Here is a 27,002-nt window from a genome sequence, read left to right on the forward strand (position 1 = left end):
GTGATCCACATCCATTTTTCTGTGTGTGGGCTGCAGTGAACACAATCTTTTTGGGGTGCAGTGAACACAATCCTTTTGGAGTGCAGTGAACAAAATCTTTGTGGGGTGCAGTGAACAAAACCTTTGTGGGGGTACAGTGAACACAATCTTTGTGGGATGCAGTGAAGACAATCCTTGTGGGGTGCAGTGAAGACAATCCTTGTGGGGTGCAGTGAACAAAATCTTTGGGGGGTACAGTGAACACAATCTTTGTGGGGTGCAGAGAAGACAATCCTTGTGGGGTGCAGTGAACAAAATCTTTGGGGGGGGTACAGTGAACACAATCTTTGTGGGGTGCAGTGAACAAAACCTTTGTGGGGTGCAGTGAACAAAATCTTTGGGGGGTACAGTGAACACAATCTTTGTGGGGTGCAGTGAACAAAACCTTTGTGGGGTACAGTGAACACAATCTTTGTGGGGTGCAGTGAACAAAACCTTTGTGGGGTACAGTGAACACAATCTTTGTGGGGTGCAGTGAAGACAATCCTTTTGGAGTGCAGTGAACACAATCTTTGTGGGGTACAGTGAACACAATCTTTGTGGGGTGCAGTGAACAAAACCTTTGTGGGGTACAGTGAACACAATCTTTGTGGGGTGCAGTGAACACAATCTTTGTGGGGTGCAGTGAACAAAACCTTTGTGGGGTGCAGTGAACACAACCTTTGTGGGGTACAGTGAACACAATCTTTGTGGGGTGCAGTGAACAAAACCTTTGTGGGGTACAGTGAACACAATCTTTGTGGGGTACAGTGAACACAATCTTTGTGGGGTGCAGTGAACAAAACCTTTGTGGGGTACAGTGAACACAATCTTTGTGGGGTGCAGTGAACACAATCTTTGTGGGGTGCAGTGAACAAAACCTTTGTGGGGTGCAGTGAACACAACCTTTGTGGGGTACAGTGAACACAATCTTTGTGGGGTGCAGTGAACAAAACCTTTGTGGGGTACAGTGAACACAATCTTTGTGGGGTACAGTGAACACAATCTTTGTGGGGTGCAGTGAACAAAACCTTTGTGGGGTACAGTGAACACAATCTTTGTGGGGTGCAGTGAACAAAACCTTTGTGGGGTACAGTGAACACAATCTTTGTGGGGTGCAGTGAAGACAATCCTTTTGGAGTGCAGTGAACAAAATCTTTGTGGGGTACAGTGAACACAATCCTTGTGGGGTGCAGTGAACAAAACCTTTGTGGGGTACAGTGAACACAATCTTTGTGGGGTACAGTGAACACAATCTTTGTGGGGTGCAGTGAACAAAACCTTTGTGGGGTACAGTGAACACAATCTTTGTGGGGTGCAGTGAACAAAACCTTTGTGGGGTACAGTGAACACAATCTTTGTGGGGTACAGTGAACACAATCTTTGTGGGGTGCAGTGAACAAAACCTTTGTGGGGTACAGTGAACACAATCTTTGTGGGGTGCAGTGAACACAATCTTTGTGGGGTGCAGTGAACAAAACCTTTGTGGGGTGCAGTGAACACAACCTTTGTGGGGTACAGTGAACACAATCTTTGTGGGGTGCAGTGAACAAAACCTTTGTGGGGTACAGTGAACACAATCTTTGTGGGGTACAGTGAACACAATCTTTGTGGGGTGCAGTGAACAAAACCTTTGTGGGGTACAGTGAACACAATCTTTGTGGGGTGCAGTAAACAAAACCTTTGTGGGGTACAGTGAACACAATCTTTGTGGGGTGCAGTGAAGACAATCCTTTTGGAGTGCAGTGAACAAAATCTTTGTGGGGTACAGTGAACACAATCCTTGTGGGGTGCAGTGAACAAAACCTTTGTGGGGTACAGTGAACACAATCTTTGTGGGGTACAGTGAACACAATCTTTGTGGGGTGCAGTGAACAAAACCTTTGTGGGGTACAGTGAACACAATCTTTGTGGGGTGCAGTGAACAAAACCTTTATGGGGTACAGTGAAGACAATCTTTGTGGGGTGCAGTGAAGACAATCCTTTTGGAGTGCAGTGAACAAAATCTTTGTGGGGTACAGTGAACACAATCTTTGTGGGGTGCAGTGAACAAAATCTTTGTGGGGTACAGTGAACACAATCTTTGTGGGGTGCAGTGAAGACAATCCTTGTGGGGTGCAGTGAAGACAATCCTTGTGGGGTGCAGTGAACAAAATCTTTGGGGGGTACAGTGAACACAATCTTTGTGGGGTGCAGTGAACAAAACCTTTGTGGGGTACAGTGAACACAATCTTTGTGGGGTACAGTGAACACAATCTTTGTGGGGTGCAGTGAACACAATCTTTGTGGGGTGCAGTGAACAAAACCTTTGTGGGGTGCAGTGAACACAACCTTTGTGGGGTACAGTGAACACAATCTTTGTGGGGTGCAGTGAACAAAACCTTTGTGGGGTACAGTGAACACAATTATTGTGGGGTGCAGTGAAGACAATCCTTTTGGAGTGCAGTGAACAAAATCTTTGTGGGGTACAGTGAACACAATCTTTGTGGGTTGCAGTGAACAAAATCTTTGTGGGGTACAGTGAACACAATCTTTGTGGGGTGCAGTGAAGACAATCCTTTTGGAGTGCAGTGAACACAATCTTTGTGGGGTACAGTGAACACAATCTTTGTGGGGTGCAGTGAACAAAACCTTTGTGGGGTGCAGTGAACACAACCTTTGTGGGGTGCAGTGAACACAACCTTTGTGGGGTACAGTGAACACAATCTTTGTGGGGTGCAGTGAACAAAACCTTTGTGGGGTACAGTGAACACAATCTTTGTGGGGTACAGTGAACACAATCTTTGTGGGGTGCAGTGAACAAAACCTTTGTGGGGTGCAGTAAACACAATCTTTGTGGGGTGCAGTGAACAAAACCTTTGTGGGGTGCAGTGAACACAACCTTTGTGGGGTACAGTGAACACAATCTTTGTGGGGTGCAGTGAACAAAACCTTTGTGGGGTGCAGTGAACACAATCTTTGTGGGGTACAGTGAACACAATCTTTGTGGGGTGCAGTGAACAAAACCTTTGTGGGGTGCAGTGAACACAATCTTTGTGGGGTGCAGTGAACAAAACCTTTGTGGGGTGCAGTGAACACAACCTTTGTGGGGTACAGTGAACACAATCTTTGTGGGGTGCAGTGAACAAAACCTTTGTGGGGTACAGTGAACACAATCTTTGTGGGGTACAGTGAACAAAACCTTTGTGGGGTGCAGTGAACACAACCTTTGTGGGGTACAGTGAACACAATCTTTGTGAGGTGCAGTGAAGACAATCCTTGTGGGGTGCAGTGAAGACAATCCTTGTGGGGTGCAGTGAACAAAATCTTTGGGGGGTACAGTGAACACAATTTTTGTGGGGTGCAGTGAACAAAACCTTTGTGGGGTACAGTGAACACAATCTTTGTGGGGTGCAGTGAACAAAACCTTTGTGGGGTACAGTGAACACAATCTTTGTGGGGTGCAGTGAAGACAATCCTTTTGGAGTGCAGTGAACAAAATCTTTGTGGGGTACAGTGAACACAATCTTTGTGGGGTGCAGTGAAGACAATCCTTGTGGGGTGCAGTGAACACAATCTTTGTGGGGTGCAGTGAACAAAACCTTTGTGGGGTACAGTGAACACAATCTTTGTGGGGTGCAGTGAACACAATCTTTGTGGGGTGCAGTGAACAAAACCTTTGTGGGGTGCAGTGAACACAACCTTTGTGGGGTACAGTGAACACAATCTTTGTGGGGTGCAGTGAACAAAACCTTTGTGGGGTACAGTGAACACAATCTTTGTGGGGTACAGTGAACACAATCTTTGTGGGGTGCAGTGAACAAAACCTTTGTGGGGTACAGTGAACACAATCTTTGTGGGGTGCAGTGAACAAAACCTTTGTGGGGTGCAGTGAACACAACCTTTGTGGGGTACAGTGAACACAATCTTTGTGGGGTGCAGTGAACAAAACCTTTGTGGGGTACAGTGAACACAATCTTTGTGGGGTACAGTGAACACAATCTTTTTGGGGTGCAGTGAACAAAACCTTTGTGGGGTACAGTGAACACAATCTTTGTGGGGTGCAGTAAACAAAACCTTTGTGGGGTACAGTGAACACAATCTTTGTGGGGTGCAGTGAAGACAATCCTTTTGGAGTGCAGTGAACAAAATCTTTGTGGGGTACAGTGAACACAATCCTTGTGGGGTGCAGTGAACAAAACCTTTGTGGGGTACAGTGAACACAATCTTTGTGGGGTACAGTGAACACAATCTTTGTGGGGTGCAGTGAACAAAACCTTTGTGGGGTACAGTGAACACAATCTTTGTGGGGTGCAGTGAACAAAACCTTTATGGGGTACAGTGAAGACAATCTTTGTGGGGTGCAGTGAAGACAATCCTTTTGGAGTGCAGTGAACAAAATCTTTGTGGGGTACAGTGAACACAATCTTTGTGGGGTGCAGTGAACAAAATCTTTGTGGGGTACAGTGAACACAATCTTTGTGGGGTGCAGTGAAGACAATCCTTGTGGGGTGCAGTGAAGACAATCCTTGTGGGGTGCAGTGAACAAAATCTTTGGGGGGTACAGTGAACACAATCTTTGTGGGGTGCAGTGAACAAAACCTTTGTGGGGTACAGTGAACACAATCTTTGTGGGGTACAGTGAACACAATCTTTGTGGGGTGCAGTGAACACAATCTTTGTGGGGTGCAGTGAACAAAACCTTTGTGGGGTGCAGTGAACACAACCTTTGTGGGGTACAGTGAACACAATCTTTGTGGGGTGCAGTGAACAAAACCTTTGTGGGGTACAGTGAACACAATCTTTGTGGGGTGCAGTGAAGACAATCCTTTTGGAGTGCAGTGAACAAAATCTTTGTGGGGTACAGTGAACACAATCTTTGTGGGTTGCAGTGAACAAAATCTTTGTGGGGTACAGTGAACACAATCTTTGTGGGGTGCAGTGAAGACAATCCTTTTGGAGTGCAGTGAACACAATCTTTGTGGGGTACAGTGAACACAATCTTTGTGGGGTGCAGTGAACAAAACCTTTGTGGGGTACAGTGAACACAATCTTTGTGGGGTGCAGTGAACAAAACCTTTGTGGGGTGCAGTGAACACAACCTTTGTGGGGTGCAGTGAACACAACCTTTGTGGGGTACAGTGAACACAATCTTTGTGGGGTGCAGTGAACAAAACCTTTGTGGGGTACAGTGAACACAATCTTTGTGGGGTACAGTGAACACAATCTTTGTGGGGTGCAGTGAACAAAACCTTTGTGGGGTGCAGTGAACACAATCTTTGTGGGGTGCAGTGAACAAAACCTTTGTGGGGTGCAGTGAACACAACCTTTGTGGGGTACAGTGAACACAATCTTTGTGGGGTGCAGTGAACAAAACCTTTGTGGGGTACAGTGAACACAATCTTTGTGGGGTACAGTGAACACAATCTTTGTGGGGTGCAGTGATCAAAACCTTTGTGGGGTGCAGTGAACACAATCTTTGTGGGGTGCAGTGAACAAAACCTTTGTGGGGTACAGTGAACACAATCTTTGTGGGGTACAGTGAACAAAACCTTTGTGGGGTGCAGTGAACACAACCTTTGTGGGGTACAGTGAACACAATCTTTGTGAGGTGCAGTGAAGACAATCCTTGTGGGGTGCAGTGAAGACAATCCTTGTGGGGTGCAGTGAACAAAATCTTTGGGGGGTACAGTGAACACAATTTTTGTGGGGTGCAGTGAACAAAACCTTTGTGGGGTACAGTGAACACAATCTTTGTGGGGTGCAGTGAACAAAACCTTTGTGGGGTACAGTGAACACAATCTTTGTGGGGTGCAGTGAAGACAATCCTTTTGGAGTGCAGTGAACAAAATCTTTGTGGGGTACAGTGAACACAATCTTTGTGGGGTGCAGTGAAGACAATCCTTGTGGGGTGCAGTGAAGACAATCCTTGTGGGGTGCAGTGAACAAAATCTTTGGGGGGTACAGTGAACACAATCTTTGTGGGGTGCAGTGAACAAAACCTTTGTGGGGTACAGTGAACACAATCTTTGTGGTGTGCAGTGAACAAAACCTTTGTGGGGTACAGTGAACACAATCTTTGTGGGGTGCAGTGAAGACAATCCTTTTGGAGTGCAGTGAACACAATCTTTGTGGGGTGCAGTGAACAAAACCTTTGTGGGGTACAGTGAATACAATCTTTGTGGGGTACAGTGAATACAATCTCATACTTCTGAAGCTTTGAGGGTGCTGCCTGTTCTATACTCCTCCTCCTCCTCCTCCTCCTCATCCTCCTCCTCATCCATCCTTTTAGGTGTACAAACAATAGTAATTGGGGCCTAGTGTGCTTCTGTACGTGTGAAAAACATACACTTTTTTTTTATCATATTTCCTATTTCCGCTATTCAATAAAAACCTTTGGGGCTCAAGGAGATCCACCTTTCCAAGTTTTTGGGGTTCATCTCATACTTCTGAAGATTTGAGGGTGCTGCCTGTTCCATACTCCTCTTCCTCATCCTCCCTTTAGGGTAGGAAAAAATTTAATCGGGCCTAGTCTGTGTTTGTACGTGTGAGATACACAGTTTTTTATCCTATTCCGCTATTCAATACACACCCTTTTGGTGTAAAAAACATTAAATTGCGGCATAGTTTGCATATTTGACTGTGAGATACACCCGTGCGATACTGTTGTTCTTTTGTTCCGCTATTCAATAAAGACCTTTCTAGGGCAAGATCTTAAATTTCAGAAATATGAGGAGAGCGTCAAATAGGGGCCGTGGCCTGGGTCGTGGTGGTGCTGCTGCTAGAGCTCCTGTTGCAAGGAGAGGACGTGGTCGATCTGTGCCAGCTACACGCACAAGTGAAACACCTTCCTCAAGTGTGAGTAGGCGACAGAACCTGCATCAGTATTTGGTAGGGCATCATACGCCCCTAGAAGTGATGAGGCCAGAACAAGTGGAGGCGATAGTAGATTGGTTTGCTGCTGACAGTGCCTCCAGTTCTTTCACATTGTCTCCCACCCAGTCTACTGCAGAAAGGTCACAGTTGGCACCTGCAGCCGATGTCCAACCGTCTTTCACCTCACCCCCTTGCAAATCAGGCAAGCAGTCTGAGCCCCAAGCCATACAGCAGTCTCTTCTTCTTTTTGATGACTCTGTCAGCAGGGTTTCCCAGGGCCATCCACCTAGCCCTGCCCCAGAAGTGGAAGAGATTGAGTGCAGCGATGCCCAACCACTTATTTCTCAAGATGAGTACATGCAAGGATCATCGCAGCACGTCTCCGATGATGACGAAACGCAGGTGCCAACTGCTGCGGCGTTCAGCATTGTGGAGACCGACAAGGAGGGCAGGGGTGAAGACTGGGTGGAAGATGATGTGGAGGACGATGAGGTCCTCGACCCCACATGGAATTAACGTCATGCAGGTGACCTGAGTAGTTTAGAGGAAGAGGCGGTGGTCGCACAGAGCCACCAGCACAGCAGAAGAGGGTGCAGAAGCGGAGCGGCCGTGCCCTAGACACTACGCCCGCTACTGCCCAACGCAGCAAGGGAACGAGCGCACCAAAGTCAGCTCAAAGGAGTTCTCTAGCGTGGAAGTTCTTTAGAAAATGTGCTGATGACAGGACACGAGTGGTTTGCACCCTGTGCAATCAGAGCTTGAAGCGAGGCATAAACCTTCTCAACCTGAGCACAACCTGCATGATCAGGCATCTAAGTGCAAAGCACGAGCTGCAGTTGAGTACACACCTTCAAAACCAAGAAACGTCTCTGGCTCATCCTGCTTCCTCTTCTGCTGCAGTCTCGGCCGCTCCAGCCACATCTGTAGTGATACCGGCACCTGCCACCCCGCAAACAGACGATCTGTCAGCAACACCACCACCTGGGTCACCAACAACCATCTCCACAATGTCCCGTGGAAGCGTTCAGATTTCCATCTCCCAAACACTTGAGAGGAAGAGGAAGTACCCCCCTACCCACCCGCGATCCCTGGCCCTGAATGCCAGCATTTCAAAATTATTGGCCTTTGAAATGCTGTCATTCCGTCTGGTGGAGACGCACAGTTTTAAAAACCTTATGTCGGTGGCTGTCCCACAGTACGTCGTGCCCAGCCGCCACTACTTTTCCAGGCAAGCCATCCCTTCCCTACACAACCAAGTGGGGGAAAAAATCAGGTGTGCACTGCGCAACGCCATCTGTGCCAAGGTCCACCTAACTACCGATACGTGGACCAGTAAGCACGGTCAGGGGCGTTATATCTCCCTAACGGCACACTGGGTAAATGCAGTGGCGGATGGGCCTGAGGCGGATAGCAATTTGGCGCATGTCCTTCCACCACCGAGGATTGCAGGGCGCTTCAGTTTGCCTCCTGTTCCTAACTCCTCCTACTCCGCTTCCTCATCCTCTACCGCCTCCTCATCCGGACAGCGTAACACCTTCACCACCAACTTCAGCACGGCCAGGGGTAAACGACAGCAGGCAGTTTTACAACTTGCCTGTTTGGGGGACAAACCACACACCGCGCAGGAGTTGTGGAGGAGCATGGAACAGCAAACAAATGAGTGGTTGCTGCCAGCGAGCCTCAAGCCCGGCCTGGTGGTGTGCGATAACGGGAGAAATCTCATAGCAGCTCTGGGCCTAGCCGGTTTGACGCACATCCCTTGCCTGGCGCATGTGCTGAATTTGGTGGTGCAGAGGTTCCTTAAAAACTACCCCGATATGTCAGAGCTGCTGCAGAAAGTGCGGGCCGTTTGTGCGCACTTTCGGCGTTCTCACCCTGCTGCTGCTCGCCTGGCAGCGCTGCAGCGTAACTTCGGCCTTCCCGCTCACCGCCTCATATGTGACGTGCCCACAAGGTGGAACTCCACCTTGCACATGCTGGAAAGACTGTGCGAGCAGCAGCAGGCCATAGTGGAGTTTCAGCTGCAGCACGCACGCGTGAGTCGCTCTGCGGAACAGCACCACTTCACCACCAATAACTGGGCCTCCATGCGAGACCTGTGTGCCTTGTTGCGCTGTTTTGAGTACTCCACCAACATGGCCAGTGGCAATGACGCCGTTCTCAGCTTAACTATCCCACTTCTATGCCTCCTTGAAAAAACAATTCGGGCGATGATGGAAGAGGATGTGGCACAGGATGAGGAGGAGGAGGAGGAGGATGAAGAGGTAACATTTCAAAGGCTTTCAGGGCAGTCATTCGCAAGGGGCTCCGAGGGTGGGTTCCTGCACACACAAACGCCAGGGACACAATTGTCCAGCAGGGGCACAGTTCTGGAGGATGAGGAGGATGAGGAGGAGGAGGAGCTGGAGGAGGAGATGGAACCATGTTCACAGCAGGGTGGCACCCAGGCCAGCTCATGGCCATCACTGGTGCGTGGCTGGGGGGATACAGAGGACACGGACGATACACCTCCCACAGAGGACAGCCTTTCGTCGCCTCTGGGCAGCCTGGCACACATGAGCGATTACATGCTGCAGTGTCTCCACAACGACCGCCGAGTTGCCCACATTCTAACTTGTGCTGATTACTGGGTGGCCACGCTGCTGGATCCCCGTTACAAGGACAACGTACCGTCCTTAATTCACTCACTGGAGCGAGATCGCAAGATGCGCGAGTACAAGCGCACGCTGGTAGACGCGATGCTGCTGGCATTCCCATCTGACAGCGGGGCCACAGTGGAAGCACAAGGCAGAGGAGGAGGAGGAGGAGGTCGCCAACTCAACCAGGGCACCGCCAGCACCTCAGAAGGCAGGGTTAGCATGGCCGAAATGTGGAAAAGCTTTGTCAGCACGCCACAACAAACAGCAGCACCAGCAGCTCAGATGGAACGTCTTAGCAGGAGGCAGCATTTTACCAACATGGTGGAGCAGTATGTGTGCACACGCCTACATGTAGTGAATGAGGGGTCTGCCCCCTTCAACTTCTGGGTCTCCAAATTGGGCACATGGCCTGAGCTTGCCCTTTACGCCTTGGAGGTGCTGGCGTGCCCTGCAGCCAGTGTATTATCTGAACGGGTATTTAGCACGGCTGGGGGTGTTATAACAGACAAGCGCAGCCGCCTGTCCAGAAACAATGTGGACAAGCTCACGTTCATTAAAATGAACCAGGCATGGATCCCACGGGACTTTTCCGTACCTTGTGCAGAATAGCAATGGATACCGACCTTACCCAGCCATTGTTCCATTTTTGCTCTTTCTCACTCTTTTGGGGTGTACCCTCATTTAAAATTTGTGAAAAGAAGCAGTGTTGGCTACCTCGTCCTCCTCCTCAGGGCCAGATTAACGTAGGGGCTATTGGAGCTGCAGCTCCATGCAGGCCCCTACCTTTTATATAGGCCCCGGGTTGGCCATATTCACTGTGACCGCTCTTCTGTCACTTGTAAACACAGAAGTCTGGCTTCTATGCTCGCTTCCCCAGGCAGCACCCTCAGAACCTCCCCACACAGCACGAAGGCCGGACAAGGAGGGACAGTTGCCGATGCATGGATGTGTTTATGGGCTTCAGAGACAGCATCCCATGTTGAATTAGGCATGCATGGCTGCACCCTTCCTCCTCTGGGTGCATGCCAAGGCACGGCCCTTAAGGCCCTTCAAAATCCTCAGCACCAAGACCATGATGCTCTTAATCTGGCCCTGGTCCTCCTCCACCGCCGCTTCCACCTACACCTCCCATAGGTGTGCGCAGCCTATTGCATTAGGGTGTGCACCCCAAAGTTGAAATACACATGCATGTGTTTGCCTACATGTACATGGCCCCGATACATTACTCTTCCTGCTGGCAAAGAGAAATAGAGCAGAGCAGGTGCGAGGGAGATCTTTCCCATCTCCTCACTGGCAAACAGAGCGATAATGCTATGTGCCCTAGGTGATTAGGGTGTGCCCAGGTACACCAGGCACACCCTGTGCGCACGCCTATGACACCGCCACATCCACCACCACCTCAACCTCCCTCCTACTCCTTATGGGCCTCGTCCTTCAGAGATAAAGAACATTGTTTTATTTTTCTGTTTTTTTTTTTTGTTGTTTTAAGTTATTTCCCTATCCACATTTGTTTGCAGAGCACTTGCCATGCTCTTAACTACGTTTTGCTGCCATTTGCAGCACTCTAGCCCTTTCCATTGGTGTTTTAGAGCCATTTTAGTGCCTTAAAGTTCGGGTCCCCATTGACTTCAATGGGGTTCGGTGTCCGGGAAAAGTTCGGTAAAAGTCCGGGACACGGACCCGGACTTTTTTTTAAAGTTCGGCCGAACCCGTCGAACACGGACATCTAGGTGTCCGCTCAACCCTAATATATATATATATTTATGGTATCTAACGTAAATGACAATATAAAAATAAGTAGGCTTTGGTGTTTGGTATTTAAGAATTCTGCAAAACTCTATTCCCTTTGCATATAAGCCAGGTGTTCGAATTAAAAAGTATTATTTTAGAATTTTACAGGAGCATGAATGGGAAGGTAATATAACTGGAAAGGAAAAAAAAGACACAATCACATTTAACAATGGGGGGTTTCTACAACTATGCTTTGCTATTTTAGTGGCTAGATACATAAAGGAATTCAGGCTTTAGAGAATCCTGTGATGGGCTTTTTTCAGCACGATCTAGACAGGTTAATACTATAAATATTAAAAGTAAATGAATCATGCTTTGGCATTGTTTGCCCTTGGTGGCGTATTGGACTCGGATTCTGGACTTCATTGCTCGAGTGACCACCATCCGTGTGCCCCTTAAGCTGGAATGCTGCATCCTGGGACTTGTAAATGATCTGGCCCACTCAGTGGCGACCCGCACTCTCCTAGGCCTGTTATTATTCTATGCTAGGAAATTGGTGATTCTCCACTGGCGGAAGCCTGTGGCACCCACCCTCTCCCTGTGGAAGTCCCTAGTTAACTCGGTTATCCCTCTTTATAAAGCGACCTACAGAGATGTATAGTAACGAAGTAGAACTACTTAAGTACTGTACTTAAGTACCGAAATGCGGTATCTGTACTTTCCTAGAGTAGAATTTTTTTCTCCTACTTCTACTTTTACTTCACTACATTTTTTCGATGATTTCGATACTTCTACTCAAGTATTTTTTTTTTGTGCTGCATAGTTACTCGTTACTTTTAAAAAAATTACCACTGCCAGAACAGTAGATGGCAGGTTACATAAAGCTCAAAAAAATGTGTATAATGTCATTTGTAAATCAGCGCATACGAAAATAAAGGCTGTGTATAATAAAAGCTGCTATACCAAATCTTTCCAATAAAAAAGAAAATATGAAACAAACAAATAAATTGTGCTACAGCGCTTAAAGTGCATCAAGAAACTACTAACAAACACAACTTGGCTGTGCGAATAAAGTGCCTGTGCAATCGATATAATATCATTGTTGCCCCCAGTGCCCTGCCCACACTCCACACAGTATCAAAAATAAAGTGACATGAATGTGCTAAAGCCTAAATGCAGTGAAAATAATTATTCCCACAATGTAACAGTAAATTCAATTCATATAAAATATGACAATAAATCACAATAAAATAAGTTATGAAATAAGTTAGGTCAGGTGCGTGCAACAAGTTGAAGTGTGTAAACCTATCTATAACGAAAAGTCCATAAATGAATGGGATAGCAGGCAGGACTTTATTCTATACATTTAAATAACTTAAACTAAAATAAAAGAGACTGACAACACCATTTGGAAAAATAAAGGCCGCGGCCGTTTTAATACTTGTATTAAAATTTTGTTAACATAAACTCAATAACTTTAACCCGATCACTGAGATCCAGGTTACCAACAAATTATCATATCAAAAAGCAAATTATCCACACATACTCATCCCAATAACAGGGGATAAAACACAAGAAAAAGTCCCTCTTTGCACCACGCAAAGATCACCTAACAAGTATAAACTGGCCGCGACAGCCAAGGGGAGGGGAGGGAGGGGAACAAAACTTTCAACTTGACACGACGTTCTTCCTGAGGTAAGTGGTGCTTCAGGAGCTGAGCCCCCCTTTAAATAGATCCTGGGCAGGCTCAAAGGCGGGAGAAAACAAGAAAAAACCGGTTTAAATGTTATTCTTCCTAGCTACAGAATAAGCCCCACAGTGATTGGGGCTTATTCTGACCATACACCGGCTAGCCCAACTAAATCTGCCTAGTAACCTATCTGATATGACTAAAGGATACCTATTTATTTTCAAAAAGGCCTGCCGCCATCCCATCTAGAAAAAGGGGTTATGAAACCCCTTTTTCTTTACATGGGATAGCAGGCAGGACTTTATTCTATACATTTAAATAACTTAAACTAAAATAAAAGAGACTGACAACACCATTTGGAAAAATAAAGGCCGCGGCCGTTTTAATACTTGTATTAAAATTTTGTTAACATAAACTCAATAACTTTAACCCGATCACTGAGATCCAGGTTACCAACAAATTATCATATCAAAAAGCAAATTATCCACCAGACAGGAGGCTAAAGCCCTCCTGTCACAACCCCCACAGCGCGGCCTTCTCAACACACGTACTCAGATTGTTATTGAGGATATCAAGTCCGATATCGGAGAGGTGAATGTCATCAGACCTGTAAAGCCCGGCGATACCACCTTCCAGCTCAAAATGCCGGAAAGATAGAATGCCTGCAGAGCCTAACCACCTAGCTAAGGCTTTGTTGATCCTCCTCCGCACCTTCTCTAACGGTTTAAGGTGCGGGAGTTTGAACCAGACAAGCCGGGGGACAACCTCAGAAAATACAATCCGCATACCAGGGTATGCAGAATGTAAATAAACTAAATCATCCCTAATCCTAAAAACTAGATCTAGTGACCTAAACTTTCCAATGTCATTTCCCCCCAGATGAATGACCATTACATCAGGGGGGGAAAGGACCTTAAGAAGCCTGCCAAGCTCAGGTAACAGTTCAGCCCAACACATGCCCCTCTTACTGAACCATTGGACATGATAGAAGCGTGGATCCAAACCAATGTTCTCCGAGTAAACTCGTCTCCTGGCTCTCGCACGGGCCCAATGAACAAAGGAGTGGCCAACGATCCATACAGAGAGGCAGACAGAACCTAAAAATCAACAACAATTGTTAGGACGAATATATGATATATAAGCATTCGACTTCCATCTACCAATTGCTTTCAAAGCCTGAGCTTTAACCCCCAACCTGGCGGCTTCAGTGGCCGCACCAATCCTAAAGGAATGCGAAGACAGGTGTAAATGCTCCAGGCCAGCAGATAACAAGCATTTGCGCAGAACGGCATTAAATTGGAATTTTGTCAAAGCTTTACCCGACCGATGAACAAAAAAGGGTCCCACAGCAGATGACCGCACTGCCAAAAAACTGCGCAGCAACAAAACTGGGCACAGTGCAGAATGACGATATTGGTGTAAATTAATCCATTTTCCCACGCCTAATTGATCCGTTTTAGAAAAACGCAATAAAATACCGACATCCGCCTCGCGAAGGTCAACGTCGGATAACAACAAGTGTATGAGCTCAGAAATCCGCAAAGCGCCAAAAAACATGACCGAAAACGCCGCTTTAAAAAGTGCAGACTCATAAGGCGAAAAACAAACGCGCTCGGTTGCCAAACAAAGTTGCTCCAAAATATGGGGAGTGATCGCCTCCCTGCTATCAGGGCGCCAGTTTGCCTTCCGATAGCCTTTTAAAGCCTGTCGAACAGCAAAAAAGGCAGAGCAGGGCGGATGATTTTGCAGTTTTGCGAAAAAGGAAACGCCAGCAAGAAGCTTATTGACATGAGACCATGAATATTCCCTAGAAAACAAAAAATTCAAAAAGGACAAAACTAAACGTTCAGAAAATTTATCAGGAGATACACCCATAGAACATAGATGCGCCAACCACAGATCCCATGCCGATTGATATCCGGCTAGGGTAGCTGGGGCCAGAGAATTGGTGATATTAAGTGCAACCAGATCTATACAATGCCCCACAGCCGTGCCGGGTAATGACAACCCACTTGATCCGCGTCTGGAAATAGTCGAAAAAATCTCTCCATCTGCAGACGAGACAAAGAATCTGCCAAATCGTTATCCTTACCAGGCACATAGGCGGCCTTTATCCATATGTTTAGTTTCAAACAACGGGATACAAGGTACCGCAACAGATTCACAACAGGAGGAGATTTAGAAGACAAGCAGTTAATGGCAAACATCACCCCTTTATTATCAGTGCGAAACAAAATGCGCTTATTTCGGAAATGTGAACCCCAAACCTCCAGGGCCACAACAATTGGGAAAAGCTCCAACAGCACGCTGTTGCGAGTGTAACCCAATCGCTTCCATCTGTCAGGCCAAGAGTCAGCACACCAATGAGTCCGCCAAACGGCGGCAAAACCCACCGAGCCCGCTGAGTCTGTGGCGAGACAGAAATCCTGATCGGTGACAAACTCATCTTGCCACACCACCCTGCCATTAAAATAAATCAAAAACTGCACCCAAACCAGCATATCCTCCTTGACATCTGAGGATAAGCGGACGTGCGCAGTAGGTGATTTAAGACCCGAGATAGCAGCATAGAGCTTCCTGGCAAACAACTTACCCAGAGGGATGATCCGAGAAGCAAAAGCCAGTAGCCCCAACAGGGACTGCATCTCCTGCAAAGTAACCTTCTTCTTGCGAATCGTTGCTAACAAACAAGATGTCAGTTTTTCCACCTTTTCTTGGGGCAACCTAAATTCCATTAAAACCGAGTCTATGTGTATACCTAAAAATTGAACCTCAGTAGACGGCCACTCCGTCTTTTCATGCGCCAAGGGGATCCCAAACTGCTCACAAATGTCAAAAAATGTCTCAAGCAAATGCAAGCAATCAGAGGACCCCGCTTTACCCATGAACAAAAAATCGTCCAAATAATGGACGAGACAAGAAGAGCCCGACCTACTGGACACAACCCATTCTAGAAAAGTGGAAAAACACTCAAAGTAAAAACAAGAGAGTGAACAACCCATGGGAAGACACCTATCAAAGAAAAATTGATTCCAAAAGAAAAACCCCAAGGAGTTGAAGGAAGCGGGGTGGACTGGCAGCAAGCGAAAAGCGGATTTAATATCCGTTTTTGCCAGCAATGCCCCCCTTCCCAGACCTCGCAAAACCACCAAGGCATCCTCAAAGGAAGAATATTGCACAGAAGCGTCGTCTTCGCTGATCTCATCATTCAAAGACTCCCCCGGAGGGAATGACAAATGATGGATGAGAAGATAAGAATTAGGCTCCCGCTGAACAATGCCAAGAGGAGAAATGCGAAAACTGGGAAAAGGAGGAGATTCAAAAGGACCAGCAAACCGACCTGCCTGCAACTCCTTACAAATCTTCTCAGCGACCACATCCTCAAGATAAGCAACAGATTTCAAATTTTTTACCAGAGTGCAACCTGCGCCTTTAAAAATGGGCAAAAAGAAACCACAAGCGAAACCCTCAAGTACTAACGTGGCTTTCACCTTGTCGGGGTATTGCAGAAGCCACGGAAGCATTGCGCACAGCTTCACCGGGGTTGTTGCCTTTTGAAAAACCCCCTGCAGGTTGGGAACTCTGCATCTTTTTAAAGCATTTTGCAACTGGGTGGGAACCCGCACAAAATGCGCATTCGTGTCTATATCTACAATTCCTAGGCCATTTGCATTGGGAATCGTTATAACTGAAACAGACCCCTTTGCGAAAGGAATGAGAAGGAGTAGGCTGCTGAGTAATAGTAGACGGCTGCCTACCAAAGGATGGCTTCTGAGGTAACAAGAGATCCAGCCAAAGGCTGATATCCTTGACGCCCCATTTCAAATGCTGCTGCACAGCCAGCTTCTGGCGGAAGGCGACATCATAGGAGAACCATGCCGTCCCACCAAAGTTTTTATAGGCCTCCAACACAATATCCAAGTGCTGGAAAAGACCAACACACTTGGAAGGGTGTTTCTCACAAAGCACAGCCGCATATATGAAAAACGCCTGCAGCCAGTTATAAAAATTCTTTGTCACTGGGCGTCTCCTCTCCTCCTCATCCTTCTTGTCACCCTTGGATACAAATTCCTTAGCTGAAGGCAGCAAGGAAAGCATATCAACATACAAACCACTCCAGATTTTCTCCTTCACAGATTCGGATAGATGAAAACCCAGAGGGGACATCTCGCAAGTCAATGCCTCCCTGAGGCATACCTCAGGGAGATTTTGAGTCCTAGCCAGGGTGACAGAAGCAGGAGGATCAGCTACAGGAGAGGCCAAACTAGATGGCGGATTAGTCACCGCGCTAATACCTAAAAGGCCACCAGATGGCGCCCACACATCCAGAGGGGAAGATGTCTGCACCCGAGCGTCAGCAGACGCACTAGATACAGCCAAATCCCCCCCCCCTGCGGGCACCGGGCCACTACTAAGCCGTTGTAATGCGGGGGCAGCAGATATGACCTGCTTAAATTCCTTGAGAAAATCATTGAGAACTGTAGACATAGCATTAGCCGTGGCCAAATGAGGCACTCCCACCCCCCCTTGACTACCGCCCCACTCAGTACGCTGGTCCAACATGGTGGACGGTCGGTCCCGATCCGGAACCTGTTGGGCAGCCCAAGCATGTGGGGGAACCTGAGGAGGGAAAAAATTAGCCGCCTCACCTGGCCCCGGAACGGGGGGACGAACATCATGTTGCTGCTGCTGCTCCGGAACCGGGTTCTGCGACGGCGCCGGGGCCTCGACCAGCCCACCGGCGGGGTACGATGCCGAGCTGGATCGTCCATCCCTCCTGGCGACGAGCGGCTCACTCCGGGAGACGGGCGGCCCCCTCCGGACGATGGGCGGCTCCCTCCGGGCGACGGACGACTCCCTCTGGGCGACGGACGACTCTCTCCGTTCGATAGGCGGCTCCCTCCGGGCGATGGGCGGCCCTCCGCGGACAACCGGCGTCTCCTTCCCGACGATGGATGCTTCTTTCCTGGCAGCGGGCGGTGAGTAGCGGCGGCGGGCGCCCTCTTCCTCTTCGCCGGGACGGCATCTTCTCCGCGAGTCTTCGGCGCGCCGCGCCTGCTCCCGACCGAAGGACGATCTTCTTCCGCCGGCTCCGGTGCTGGAAATGACCTCCGACCTTCGGCGGCGACGACATCCGGTCCGCTTCCCGACCCGGTGACGGCTTCCGGGCGCCCGCTTGACCCGAAGACGTCATTTTCTCGGAGACTTGACCCGGTGACGACATCCGCTCCACCACTTGACCCGGCGACGACATCCGCTTCACCGAGGGATTCTCCAGAAGACACCGAAGCCGGGAGACGAACAGCAGCCGGCGGAGGCTCCGCCGAAGAAGACGAAGCAGAAGACATGGCCAGGCAACGCCGGATCCAATCTTCGGAACCCTCCGAGACTCATCAGGACAGCAGAACTGGAACAAAACTTTCAACTTGACACGACGTTCTTCCTGAGGTAAGTGGTGCTTCAGGAGCTGAGCCCCCCTTTAAATAGATCCTGGGCAGGCTCAAAGGCGGGAGAAAACAAGAAAAAAACGGTTTAAATGTTATTCTTCCTAGCTACAGAATAAGCCCCACAGTGATTGGGGCTTATTCTGACCATACACCGGCTAGCCCAACTAAATCTGCCTAGTAACCTATCTGATATGACTAAAGGATACCTATTTATTTTCAAAAAGGCCTGCCGCCATCCCATCTAGAAAAAGGGGTTATGAAACCCCTTTTTCTTTACATTCCAGTGTGCAAATCTAAAGTGTCACTTCACTTGTCAGATGCTTCCACCTCCTTCAGTGCTCGAGTGACCGACCAACACACTTAATGGTGGTGGCACTGGTGGATAGCATCTGGGTGGCACTTCTGGAGCCGAGCCGCTGTGATTCCCCAACATGTGACAAAGTGACAGCCAGGAGATCTAGTGGCTAGTAGTGCTCAACAATACCGCTTTTATATATAAAAATGAAATAAAATATACTGACTCCCAATTTAGTAGTAGTAGTAGGTAGCGTGTAGCAGTAGGCAGCACAACTCAATTCAATCAATCCCACAGCCTCGCTCGCGCCGCGGCCCGCGGAATCACTGTCATGATCATCACGTTAAGACCGCACTGGAGGAGCCATGCTGCCGTCTTCCCGCTTGAGGTCTCTGCCTCTAGACGTGTTGTGTGTCACTCAGACTCCACCCCTTAGGGCCCTTACTGAGAGGAGTTGTGACACGGGCGGCGGGACTCGGAGCATTTTCTTCGTTATCCCATCTTCTTCTCTATGAGGTGAGTGAGGTGGACCGTAGAGAGGGCCTAATCCTTGCCATGGAAAATGTGCCATTTAAGAAACAAATAATCAATATAAAATATTAATATATTATATACACACGGGTCATGGGTGGCTTTTTTGAACCAAGAAAAGTGAGACTGACGGCTATGATGATTATCCGACCATCCGTGGTCCATGGACCATAAGTCTTGTGTTGTGGTGGTGCCTGTGCTTCCTGTGGCCTGCCTCTGCCTGTGCGGCTGTGCCTGCACTGCAGTGGCCCCTGGCAGTGGCACTTGACTTGAGCAAAGCAAATGAGCACTACTAGTGTGAAGGACAGGTGGTGGAAGCATGTTCTGACAAGTTCTTATAATGAAAATAATATAGACAGCTTTTTGAACCAGTGCAGTGCCAGTGCTACTAAGGTGAGAGGCAGAGAGAGAGGCTATCCAGTCCACCACTTTACTTGAGCAGATCACAGAAGAAAGGTGGAAGCATCTGACAGCAAGTGACAAGCACTTCTTAGATTGCACACTGGAATTCAGTTATGGACTTTTCGTTATAAAGTTTAGTTTACACACTTAAACTTGCACCTAACTTATTCACAATCACAACTTATTTTATTGTGGTATTGTCATATATATTTTATATGAATTACATTTACATTGTGGGAATAATTTGCACTGCATTTAGCACAGACATGTCACTTTATTTCTGATACTGTGGGCGATGATTTTGAATACAAGAAGAATATATATAATTGCAGGCACTTTATTAGCATTTTTAGCACAGCCACTTTGTTAGTAGTTTTTGATGCATTTTTCACTTTAAGCGTTGTAGGTTTGATGAAGCTGGCCTGGCACATCATCATCAATTGAGCAAATCAAATCAAACCGCGATTAAGAAGACTGCGCATGCTCCTGTTCTGCCTTTTGATCAGCTGAAAAGATGGACGAACCAAAAACACCACCTTCCACCCCTGGCCCTTCAACTTCAAGTGATCTGCCTGGGTGTGAGAGTGATGAAGCTCAGGAAGGAGACCACCCCTGGCTTTAAAAGGTGGATGCTTTAAACGGGGAAGGGAGGGACATACTTTATCTGTTTTTTGTTTACAAAAAGTTACAGCCTAAGGAATTGTGATTGTCCTTTAGGTTAATCATTTGAATAAATCATTTGAAATAATAAAAAACAATATGATGTTCAAACTTTTGACTTCTTTCTTTAATAACTACATAACACAGTACTTCTACTTCTACTTTCAGTACTTGAGTAGAATTTTTTTTTCAAAACTACTGGTACTTTTTACTTTTAGTACTTAAGTAGCAAATTTTTTGAAAAAACTACTTGCAATACTTAAGTAAAAAAAATGTTGAATACTTTAGTACTTCTACTTAAGTAACTTTTTGATCGAGCACTTCCACTTCTACTCAAGTCACTTTTTGATCGAGCACTTGTACTTTTACTCAAGTAGAAATTTTGAATACTTTATACAAGTCTGGCGACCTATGCTAACAGGGGCTGCCCGAAAAAATTCTCAAAGGTGTGGGACATTTGGGTGGATTCTAGTGAAACTACTAATGACGCGGGGGATCCTGCTGGGCCTGCCCAGGGTCCCTGATTGTGGTGGCCAATTGCTTCCCCCACGTGTAAGTGGACTGTGGACTCCCGTCATCCTACTAAGCTCTTAAACTCCACCGCAGTGAATGGCTTGTTCCTGCCCTCTGGATCCTAGTGACTTATGCACTTCCTTCATGTAGTAGCAGCTGGGTGCAGCCCCGTCTGGGGTTGTTTTTTCTTTTTTTGTTACTGTATGTGTTTTTAATTTTCATTTATTTTGGTGTTTTGTTGTTGTCGAGCCGGGGTATGCCCAGAGGCTCTGTTCTGTATGTTGTTCTGTTTCTTTAAAACCAATAAAAAGAATTTTCAAAAAAAAAAAAAAAAAAAAAGTAAATGAATTAATAAAACTTTTTAAATTGAATCCAAACATGTCCTCCTTATATAGTACATTGATTCTTTCTACCTGCAGCCAAAAAAACACTGTGGGTACACTTGTGAAATCAAAGGAAATCAGAACTACACTATGTCCAATCTCCACAAAGCAAAATGCTATTTCATTTATTTTTAATATTCACAGTAAACTCCCCCATCTATCCATGTCTCCGTTCTTTATTTTGAGAAAAGTCACTTTGAACTCCCCAAGCATTTCTGGCCATGGTCATCTTGAGTAGGGGCAGATGAAAATGTCGCATTGACTTCCTGGAATCCATCTTTCCATTAGATCAGGCATACAAACAGGGGGCGTTCTTAGCTGAGAAAACCCCTCTTCGCCTCCAGAAGACTCCTGGGATGTATGACATTTTTTTCCTAGGCAAGAAACCAGGAAGTGATTCAAGAAACATAAAACAAATAGGTTAAAAAAAGTAAATTTAATATACTTTCCTATATATTTACTAATGCTAGCAGCATGAGGATTAAAAATAGTGAATGTTATTTGAGAGAGTAAAGTTCCACTAACAGCTACTATAGTGCGAAAATGTTCTTAAAGGATATCGTTGTCAGTATGTGTGTGGGTTTGACATTTTTAGGGGTGTAATATCCTCTCACTGAGAATAGGAAGGCTGTTTGAATTATGGAGTCATCTAGGCAGTCAAGATGAAGTAATTTTGTCCAAAATATTATCCTCTGTATGTTTCTTTTTCATCATCCACTGAGAACTTATTTTTTAACATGCAATATTGGAACTTGGGTGATATCAAAAATGTCAAGTGCAGTATTACAGAGAGCTTGATAAATGCCCAGTTATTTCAATACTGAAAAAACTCTTTTGGATTAAAAAAAATACCTTGTGCAAAAAAAAAAACATATGTGATATACTGTATATTTATTGGCTTTTTTTCATATTTAAAAAGGATGAAACACTTGCTTTGCCAAGCAGTTACAAATTCAGCAGAAAAACATTGTTTTCAATTGCGTATTTTGTTTTGAAATAAATCTTTAGGGAAGAGTGAGGATAAAATTACTGAAACGAATGCCATTTTTATTTTATCTTCAGGAATGACAGTGATAACTAGGGATTTATCTATACATAGTATAAAGTCTTGCCATAGGCAATTTAACTTTATGGTTTTTAATTTGATAGATAGAAATGTGTCCATTTTAAAGAGTACAGCAGGAAGTTCAAAGATTATGAATTTCTCTAATGCACATTTATGTGACATCAGATGACAATCCCCGGAATGTATGAATCACAAATAAAGTGTCTTTTGCCTTCAGCTAAGTTTCTAGGTCTCCCAACCTTTTTGTGCCTGCTTTTAGCTTGTCATTCTTAGTACAGATTAAGCAGGTACATTTGTGTAACTGATACACTATCACAAGCACACAAGCAGCTAAGTGTCATCATTTACTTCCTATTATAAAGCTTTTCCAGGCTGCCAGAACAAAACAGTTCTATTATTCTTTATCAATATGGCTGGTTCTTGGCAATTACAAAATGACATGACAAATCATTTACTAAGCGCTTACCATTTGCATAAATAACAGCAAAATAACTTTTAGCAAGTTTAGATATGACAAGAGCAAGAATTTTATTGAATGTTTGATATACTGAGTACATATTTATGTCATTCACCAAAACTAGCTTTGGCTTTCTATGAACTGGGTTAAATAATTGGATTATTAAAGTGGTTCTAAAGCCTTTAAGTGATACTAAAGTCTCTTTTTTTTTTTTTTTTAGTTAAACATCACAAACATGTTATACTTACCTGCTCTGTGCAGTCGTTTTGCACAGAGCAGCCCGGATCCTCCTGTTCTCGGGTCCCTCTTCAGTGCTCCTGGCCCCTCTCTCCTGTTGAGTGCCCCCACAGCAAGCAACTTGCTATGGGGGCATCGAGCTGAGTCACAGCTCCCTGTGTCCATTCAGACATGGAGCTGCGGCCTGGCCCACCCCCTATTCTCTCCTCATTGGCTCACTGACTTTTTTTGACAGCAGGGGGATCCAATTCCACAGGCAATGATGAGGGAAATCCCGGGCAGCTGAGATACTCCAGCAACATTGCTGGATCTAGATGGACCTCAGGTAAATGTTAGGGGGGGCTGGTGCACACAGTAGGCTTTTTATCTTAATGCATAGACAACCTTCTGCCTTCAGGAGCGAGCATGCATGGATGCCCCCATGGAAAGCGGGGTTAAAAAAGTAAAAAGAACAAGGGTTTAATATCACTTTAACAACAATAATAATCATAATAATAATAATATTAACAACTAGTATTAGGCTTTGTTCACATGGGCAATAATGCCTGTGCAGCATGAATGGGCTGTTTTTCTCTAACTTCCAGGTGCTGCTTGCAGGCAGCCCATTAAAGACTATTAGAAATACTGGAATCATTAACCGTGTTAGAGAGGCCTTATAATGTGCACTAATCACTGTCTGATGCTAAGCTAGAGTCGGACAGGGACATGCAGTCAGGGGAGGCAGGTGAGGCAGAGCCATGAACATAAAAAAAAAAAAAAAAAGATTGAGCTTCGAGGGTTGTAGCTCGGTGACCTAGGTAGCCAAAGTCCTACTCAGTGCACTGATCCTCCCTGTCTACAACCCCTTACTTCCCCTAATGGTCAATCCTTGACCTAGAGCAACTATGCGCTTACCTAATTCAGGGGCGTGTGGGAGGGTCGCTCCATGAGACTTGTATTATATGGATAACCTCCTATCTCACAATAAGCTAAGAAGGGAAAAAAAAGAAGAAAGAAAATGCACAAAAAAAGCAATAACTTTCTAATTTTATCCACAAAAGCGGCTCCGTGGATTCCGGTGAGACCGCTCTGACATTACTACAGGAGGGATAAAAGCTGCACGAGGGGTTTACCTTATTCCAAAGGGATATTTTAATCACTTTAATTCATTTGTACCTCAAATGAGGCATTCTATTTATATATCTAGTTTGAATTTTATAAGATTTAATTCATATCTTTCCCTTTTACTCTAATTAAACCTCAGTTCCCTTAAATCCCCTCGTATAGCCCACCCCTCTCAACATATCTACTGTACTTCCCTGCTCTAATGACTCATAGTCTACAATTCCCTTCTATCTTAACCAAATCATATCTCCCCTGAGGACTGTCCTTGCCCATAGATGAGTTCTCAATACCCCATCCTAGGGCGATCCCCTTTTCCCCGTGTGGAGATTTCCCTTATATTAATCCCTTAGGAGTCACTCCCTAACCGCCGGGGACCCCAGGGAATTTTTGTACCCCTGTAGTCCCAGCCAATCAGGGACCTCCATAGGGAGAACTTTTAAGAAGGAAAATAGTCCTGGTAACTGGTCAGGCCATCTTAAGGTGTATGAACCAACTTCCTTCACCACAATTAGGTGGAAGGGATGTCCCCAGTGATAAGTATCTCCAGCATTCTGTATACCTTCCAATAAAGGCTTTAATATGGCTCTCATCCTGAGAGAATGTCTTGACAGATCTGGTAATAGCCGTATAGTTGAACCTTCAAAGTCAAATGGACCCTTGTTCCATGCGTTTTTCATTATTTTTTATTTGATGGAGTAAAAATGAATCCTTATCAAAACATCCTGGGGGAAATCTGATCCCATGCTTCGTGGAGCACGTACCCGATGCACCCGGTCTATCTCCATGTCTTCTGTTGAAGATAACTCCAAAAGCTCATTTAATATGGCCACCACCTTAACTTTTAGCTCTGGGCCTTGGATTTTATCTTGTAAGCCCCGTAGGCATATATTGTTTCTTCTGCTTTGATTCTCCCCATCATCTTGTTGGAGTTTTAATATCACTAATTGTTTAGCAAATAATTTTTGAGTGTCTTCCATGTTGGCTACTCTGGCGCTTAATGCGCTACTTCCTGTCTCCACCACTTCTATTTTTTTAGCCATATCATCCATTTGTCCCTTTTAGAGAGTTAATTTCTTGTGTAAGCGCACTTAGTCCTACTCCACCACTGGTCAAAATTTGGGGCTCCCAGCACATAGTTTACTAATTTAACCAACATAAGGACTTGTTTTAATAAAATCAGGACTGTTGGTAGCTACAGTATCTCACAAAAGTGAGTACACCCCTCACATTTTTGTAAATATTTTAGTGTATCTTTCCATGTGACATCACTGAAGAAATGGCACTTTGCTACAATGTAAAGTAGTGACTGTACAGCTTGTAGAACAGTGTACATTTTCTGTCCCCTCAAAATAACTCAACCCACAGCCATGAATGTCTAAACCCACAGCCAACAATGTCTAAATTGGGACAAAATGTCAATATTTTGTGTGGCCACCATTATTTTCCAGCACTGCCTTAACCCTCTTGGGCATGGAGTTAACCAGAGCTTTACAGGTTGCCACTGGAGTCCTCTTCCACTCCTCCATGATGACATCACGGAGCTGGTGGATGTTAGAGACCTTGAGCTCCTCCATCTTCCATTTGAGGATGCCCCACTGATGCTCAGTGGGGTTTAGGTCTGGAGACATGCTTGGCCAGTCCATCACCTTTACCCTCAGCTTCTTTAGCAAGGCAGTGGTCATCTTGGAGGTGTGTTTGGGGTCATTATGTAACAATAACCTAAACCATTACACATATAGTCCACCTGACTTGAGATTTTAAGGTGTATGAGATCGATCCATAATCATTTACATCGTATCTTTTGGATCTCGCCAAGTCGAGTGGACTATATGTATAGTGGTTTGTTTTTGTTACATTGACCACCTGCAGCATGTATTTTTAACATTTGATATAACAAAAAATTATTTATGTTTTTTTTTTTTTTTTTTTTTTTATATTTGGGAAGTATAGATATTTTTTTCTATAAATAAAACACAAAAATACTGGGCACCTAAAATCCCCTTTTCTTCCTGCCTTTTGCTCCAAGTGGAGAAAAGGCAGGGGCCTTTTACATTTAATTATATCGGGGGATAGTGCCACGGTTTGATCTTGGTTTTTTCTTCTCATATACAGAATCTCCTCCTACTTATTCATAGGATGAATAATAGGGTTTCCATCCATCTGGATTTCATTGACCACATCGGATCGGAGAGCAGTGGGTGTCAGCGGAGATATCACCGCTGACATCCGCTGCTCCATAGGGATGCATGGCGCATCCGATCAGGTCTGCCTGAAAAACTGACAGGCGGACCTGATCGGAAAGCCCGTGTGAAAGGGGCCTAAAGAAAAGTGTGTTTTGTTTTTGTTTTTTTGTTACAGTTTTTGTCTATAGATTGCATACAAAATGAACCCATTTCTGCAAGACAGTGTGACCAAAAGAAGGCCATGATTGTCCTAAACAGATACGGGTATATCTACTAGTTTATTTTACATATTGACAAAGTCATTGCTGAATTATTAGGCCAATAACAAGACATGTACAAATATCCATAAGACCTGAAGTGGTTAAAGAAACCCTAAAAGTTAGGCTGGTCGTGAATGGCTCAGTTTTCCAATTCAGCCAGTGGCCTGAATTAAAAAAACTGAACTGATTCCCCCACCCACACATTTGAGGTGTATGTGGGAACCCTTCTTGCTGTATTATTGTATTCAGACAGTGGAGAAGTTAGCTGGGCATTTCTTTTTTTTTTTTTTTTTAAAACAATAGGGTTCCCCTGTGTTTGCAACAGGTTTGCATAATATCACACTGCTCTAAATTGATCTGCATGTCATTGCACAGCAAGTGCAGTGCACCACACTGTTGTGCAGTGACATGAATGCAGTGTCACTTTGTGCATTTCACATAAAGTTCACTAAAAAAAAGAAGTTGTGTGATGCAATAAAACATGCATCACACCACTCCCTGCCGCACAGCTGGGCAGGCCAAACTGTTGGT

Source organism: Pelophylax lessonae (assembly GCF_965119305.1).
Source record: "Pelophylax lessonae genome assembly, chromosome: 5".
NCBI lineage: Eukaryota > Metazoa > Chordata > Amphibia > Anura > Ranidae > Pelophylax > Pelophylax lessonae.